General features: G+C 37.6%; 1 non-coding gene across 1 annotated transcript; it reads right to left on the reverse strand.

Moving 5' to 3' along the window:
• Positions 1-6131: 6131 nt before the first annotated feature.
• On the reverse strand, positions 6132-6237 carry LOC148543801 (small nucleolar RNA R71). The gene has a single exon (XR_015900531.1). It is a non-coding gene; the product is annotated as a small nucleolar RNA R71 (small nucleolar RNA).
• Positions 6238-6681: the final 444 nt, after the last annotated feature.

Consider the following 6681-nt stretch of genomic DNA (forward strand, 5'->3'; position numbering starts at 1 on the left):
AGGAAAGCACAAGTAGGCAGCAGTTACAGCAAATAGTTCAAGTAGCAGTTACAAACATTTTAGCAATTAGGCAAACCAAAACAAGTTCAAACCCAAGCAAAGCATACAAATGCATATGATGCATGCCTGTTCTATGGCTGATGAGGCTCATCTGTCGGTTATCCAGCCAACTCGACAAGTCTGAATTGTCTTTAGACTGTCCCCCGATGTGCATTCCAAGAGTCTATGCATAGCTTTTTCTCAAATAATCAATATTGCTCAATGGGGGTAACATTCCCGGGAATTTATATAGTGCCCGGTCACGCTTACATCGTAGGGTCAACAGAGTATCGAGTTTTTAACCTGGTACACGCGGTGGCAAGCCACGGAACTTAATCCAGGGAACCTCGTATCTCAGATATTTCAAATTCATAAGCCATATGAATAATTCAAAGATCATATTTCAACATTCTCAACATCATAATCATTCATCAATCCAAATGTTCATTTCCAAATTCATTCAAAAACCATATTTCAAAGAAAATCCTCATCAATTCTCATCATCCTTCTTTTCATCCCGTCCATTAACAATCCCAATTCAGAACATAATTCTTTCTTTGATAAATAAATCAATCTTAAAATGTATAATGCTTAAAAACATACCTTTTTAAGTAATTACTTCAAATAAAACTTAAAATTTTGGCATCATCTCTTCTAAAACTCGGACACTGCCACCCTTTTCGGGTCCCATCCAAACATTTCTCAAACCTTCTCTCAACTATTTCTAAATCTCAATCATTTTCCAAAATTCAACTAGTTCCAATATCAAATTATTTTCAAATTGAACCAATTCCAATAATAAAACTCTTTTTAAAATCAAAGCAGCTCACATATTAAATCATATAAAATCAGACTAACTCAAAATCAAACCGCTTCAAATCATTTTCTTATCAACAACCGTATACCACTCAAGCAATCAAGCAACCAACAATTCAGTCTAACAAACCATCCCATCCACAGGACAAGTATAATCACAGAAATATATCTTTTTGCATCAATATCTATTTATAACAACTCTGTAATATAAAATAGATTTTTAGAAAAACTCCTACCTCAATAAGTCAAAACTATAGACCAAACACGTCACCAGAACTCTTTTCCTTTCTGCCCGACATTGGTAACAGCCGCAACCATAGCTCCACGGTGTCCGCACCCACAGCAGTGACTTAAATTCGCCAACGTGCAGCAACCGGATCTCGATTCTAAAGCATTAACGTCGTAGAATCTTAACAACATATAATAGAACAACGATTGACAGAGTTCGAAATTGAAATAAGGAATAGCTTACTGTACTAAAGAGGAGTGACTAAACGCAGCAGCCGCAATGACAAGAATACTCACTACAATCAACAGCTCAGAGCAAAGGCGGCAGTAGTGGAATGGTAGCTCCGACAGCGGCGTACGACAGAGCAACTCGCGATAAACAATCCCTGGCATAAACAACCTCAGCAACAACTCTTATAGTAACCAGAATTTTGACCGACAAAAAGATAAAACCAGAACAGGGCTAGAGTATACCAAGAAGGTGGCGGCTCCAGCGGTGGTTTCTGGCAACCAGAGGTACGGCGGCGGCTGAAGCTTCATCGACGGTGACTTGGCAGTGGCTTGAATGGCTTCTCCTCTGTGCGCGCTCTGCTTGACAGCGACGGACTCAGAGGCGGCGGCGATGTCACGCAGCAGCAGTTCGTGATGATGACGATGGCGGCGCTGGCTTCTGATGCGTGAGCATCTTCTCTATCTTTTTCTAGTAAATTTGCATTCAAATTGTTGAGTTTAATCAAGATTTAAATATCTTTTAGCTACTATGAATGCTACTTTGAGTTGTGCACAATTCTATTTATTTCAGGTAGCATCCGGAGGGATTTGATGGGGTTTTGTAGCAGAAAAGGGAGAAAGCGAATGATGCTGTCAATCCTGACCTCCTTGCACTCAAACTGGAATAACCTGAGCTACAGAGGTCCAATTGATGTGATTCTAGCGGCATTAGAAAGTTAACTTCCAGGGCTTTCCAACAATAGTGCACATTTCTCCTCCATCAACCTCTACATCCTCCACGTTAAACTTGGTTCTTGCCAAGTTCAGCGTTGATTGGAGAACTTCCAGGGAAAAACTTGCTGCCTTCTCCACGCTGAACTTGGGAAAAGCCAAGTTCAGCGTGGATTCAAAGGAACACGCTGAAGCACTTGTTGCCTTCTCCATGTTGAACTTGAAAAAAGCCAAGTTCAGCGTGGAGCTTAATGAATCGAATGGTCCCCATTCACTCCAACAAAGGCTACACGAGAATCTAATTTATTTTTTATTAAACTTTTATTATTTTTATAATTAGAAAAAGATATTATTTAGTTTTTAGGAAATATATTTTACATTAATTAGGATTAGATATAAAAGGGAAATGAATCAGCCCTTCGAGCTCCTCTCTTCTCTTCTACCTCATTCCGCACTTTACAGTTTTTTACAAATCCTAGTTTTCTCTCTGAACCATGAGCAACTAAACCTCCACTGTTAAGGTTAGGAGCTCTATCTATTGTATGAATTGATACTATTATTTTTCTATTTTAATTCATGAATTGATTTCTATTTCAAGAATTGTTTCCGTTCTTTATCTTATGAATTTGGGTGGAACGGAAGTATGACCCTTGTTCTAATTGAGTTCTTGTATAACTTGGAAAAGCTCATTACTTGAACAACAGCTTGAAAATAATTTCTCCTAAACTTCTAATTATCTGGACTTAACGGGATACGTGACATATTGGTGCACGAATTTGTGATCTCAACTGCGCCAACAACTTGGTGCGCAGAAACCGTGACGGTTCCATTCCTTGGTAACGGCGCTGAAAACTTTATACGCACGTTCATAGTCTTAATTCTTTGTCACAACTTCGCACAACTAACCAGCAAGTGCACTGGGTCGTCCAATTAATAAACCTTACGTGAGTAAGGGTCGATCCCACGGAGATTGTCGGCTTGAAGCAAGCTATGGTCACCTTGTAAATCTCAGTCAGGTGGATTTAATTGATTATGGATATTTGATAATTAAAAGATAAATAAAGCATAAAATAAAGATAGAGATACTTATGTAATTCATTGGTGAGAATTTCAGATAAGCGTATAGAGATGCTTTCGTTCCTCTGAACCTCTGCTTTCCTGCTGTCTTCATCCAACCATTCCTACTCCTTTCCATGGCAAGCTTTATGTAGGGCATCACCGTTGTCAATGGCTACATCCCATCCTCTCTGTGAAAATGGTCCAATGCGCTGTCACTGCATGGCTAATCATCTGTCGGTCCTCGATCATACTGGAATAGGATTTACTATCCTTTTGCATCTGTCACTACACCCAGCACTCGCGAGTTTGAAGCTCGTCACAGCCATCCCTTCCCAGATCCTACTCGGAATACCACAGACAAGGTTTAGACTTTCCGGATCTCAGGAATGGCCATCCATGGGTTCTAACTTATACCACGAAGATTCTAATATCTCGGACTCGGTCCCCTGTATTTGATATCTAAGAGATACTCATTCTAGCTTGTTTGCATGTAGAACGGAAGTGTTTGTCAGGCACGCGTTCATAGGTGAGAATGATGATGAGTGTCACATAATCATCACATTCATCATGTTCTTGGGTGCGAATAGTTATCTTAGAATAGGAATAAGCTTGAATTGAATAGAAAAACAGTAGTACTTTGTATTAATTCATGAGGAACAGCAGAGCTCCACACCTTAATCTATGGCGTGTAGAAACTCTACCGTTGAAAATACATAAGTGATGAAGGTCCAGGCATGGCCGAATGGCCAGCCCCCATAAAGGTCTAAGATAGCATAAAACTGATCAAAGATTCCCTAATACAATAGTAAAAAGTTCTATTTATACTAAACTAGTTACTAGGGTTTACAGAAATGAGTAATTGATGCAGAAATCCACTTCTGGGGCCCACTTGGTGTGTGCTTAGGCTGAGCATTGAGCTTTACACGTGTAGAGGCTTCTCTTGGAGTTGAACGCCAGTTTGTAACCTGTTTCTATCGTTTAACTCCACTTTGCAATCTGTTTCTGGCGTTTAACTCCAGAATGCAGCATGGAACTGGCGTTGAACGCCAGTTTACGTCATCTAAACTCGGGCAAAGTATGGACTATTATATATTTCTAGAAAGTCCTGGATGTCTACTTTCCAACGCAATTGAGAACGCGCCATTTGGAGTTCTGTAGCTCCAGAAAATCCACTTTGAGTGCAGAGAGGTCAGAGTCCAACAACATCTGCAGTCCTTTTTCAGCCTAAATCATATTTTTGCTCAGGTCCCTCAATTTCAGCCAGAAATTACCTGAAATCATAAAAAAATACACAAACTCATAGTAAAGTCCAGAAATGTGAATTTTTATTAAAAACTAATAAAATTATACTAATAACTAACTAAATCATACTAAAAACTATGTAAAAACAATGCCAAAAAGCGTATAAATTATCCGCTCATCACATATAATCCTTTTATATTTGGGTAATTAGAGTTTCTGTGGCACATAAATTAGAATTGAACTTCATCCTCTAATTGGAATTAAGTGACCAAGGAATTGGCGGTTGATGAAAGTTAGAGTAGACTAAGAATGTCTAAGGAATTAGGGCTTAGTCATATATAGTTTGCCATGAATTGAATCTTGCATGATTAAAATAGTTAGTAAGAAAAATCAATCTGAAAAATAGATATCTCTGAAGCCTTAACTGTTTCTCCATATATTATTCTCATCAATTTACTGCTTGCTGTTTAATTTCTGAATTACTGTTTAATGCTTTTGAATACCAAAACACTCTTTTCTACTTGTCTGACTAAGCCAATCACTCAACCATTGTTGCTTGATCCATCAATCCTCATGGGATCGACCCTCACTCACCTGAGGTATTACTTGGTACGACCCGGTGCACTTACCGGTTAGTTTGTGGACTCTAAATTCCGCACCAAGTTTTTGGCGCCGTTACCGGAGATTGATTGTGATTGACAACTATTCGTTGTTTGATTCCTTAGATTAGATCATTTTTATTTTAATTAATTTTATTTTAATATTATTAATTTTTATTTTTTTTATTTGCTTATTTTTCGTTTCTTTAATTTTTCTTTTCCTTTTTTCCGTTAGAAGTTTCCCATCCCGTGTCCCGTTTTCTTTTATTTTTTTTACTTCCTTTTAAAATTTTTTTATTTATTTAATTAAATCTCGTCATTTTTTTATGTTATTTTATTTTTCTTTTTATTCTCATTTTTTTCATTTTACTTTGTTTCTTTTTTGTTATTTTTTTAACTTTTTATATTCTATTAGTTTTATTTTATTTTTGTCTTTAATTTAAAAAAAATTGCATCTTATATTATTTTTTCTTAATTTCTGAAATTAAGTTTGGTGTCCCCTAGTTATTTTTATTTTCTTGTTCATTTTTTTATAATTTTCGAAGCTTTTACTTCTTATTTATTTAGTTTTTTATTTTATTTTTTTTACACAGGTTACCTCACTGGGAATTTTCTGCACTTTGACGTAGAGATTCCCATCTTTTCTTGTTTTTGGTTTGTTTATGAGCAGGAACAGGGACAAGAAACCTCTGTTAGACTTTGATCCTGAACCTGAAAGAACTTTGAGGCGGCGTTTGCAACAAGCAAGACTTTACAAGGCTGCAAAGTTCACTATGGATCATAATAATAATGATGTTAATGCCAATGTAGTAAATCCAGTTGAGAATGAGCAACCTAGAAGAGTGCTTGGCTCTTACACTGCTCCTAATGCAGATCTTTATGGCAAAAGTATTGTGGTGCCTCCTATAGCTACAAACAATTTTGAACTGAAGCCTCAACTTGTCACTCTTGTGCAACAAAATTGTCAGTATCATGGACTTCCTCATGAAGACCCAAATCAATTTATCTCTGATTTTCTGTAGATTTGTGATACTGTGAAGACCAATAGAGTGAATCCTGAGGTGTACAAACTCATGCTCTTTCCATTTGCTGTGAGGGATAGAGCAAAACTATGGTTAGATTCTCAACCCAAGGAGAGTCTGGATACTTGGGACAAGGTTGTCACCGGGTTTCTGACTAAATTTTTTCCACCTCAAAAGCTGACTAAGCTAAGGGTGGAGGTTCAGACTTTCAGATAGAAAGATGGTGAGACCCTTTATGAAGCTTGGGAGAGATTCAAGCTACTTACTAGGCAATGCCCTCCAGACATGTTCTCTAGATGGACTCAGCTGGATATCTTTTATGAGGGTTTATAAATGTCCAAGATGCGCTTGGATAATTCTGCAGGTAGTTCTTTGCACATGAAGAAGACACCAGAGGAGACTATTGAGCTTATTGAGTTGGTTGCTAACAACCAATACTTATATTCCTCCAACAGGAATCCTTTGCACTCTGATACCTCTCAGAAGAGAGGTGTTTTGGAAGTGAAAACTGTTGATGCTCTTCTTGCTCAGAACAAGCTATTGGCTCAGCAAATAAATCTAATTACTCAACAGTTGAGTGGAATGCAAGTTTCAGCCGTCAACACTCAGAAGGCACCCCAAGAAGCCTCTTATGACATGACAGGTAATTTTATGCAAAATGAAAACTATGATTATGCTTAATTTTCTTTTGAACAGGTCAATTATATGGGGAGTGCTCCTAGAAATCCCAATAA

Source organism: Arachis ipaensis, chromosome B9, assembly GCF_059453495.1.
Source record: "Arachis ipaensis isolate K30076 ecotype BB chromosome B9, ASM5945349v1, whole genome shotgun sequence".
NCBI classification, from domain to species: Eukaryota; Viridiplantae; Streptophyta; class Magnoliopsida; order Fabales; family Fabaceae; genus Arachis; species Arachis ipaensis.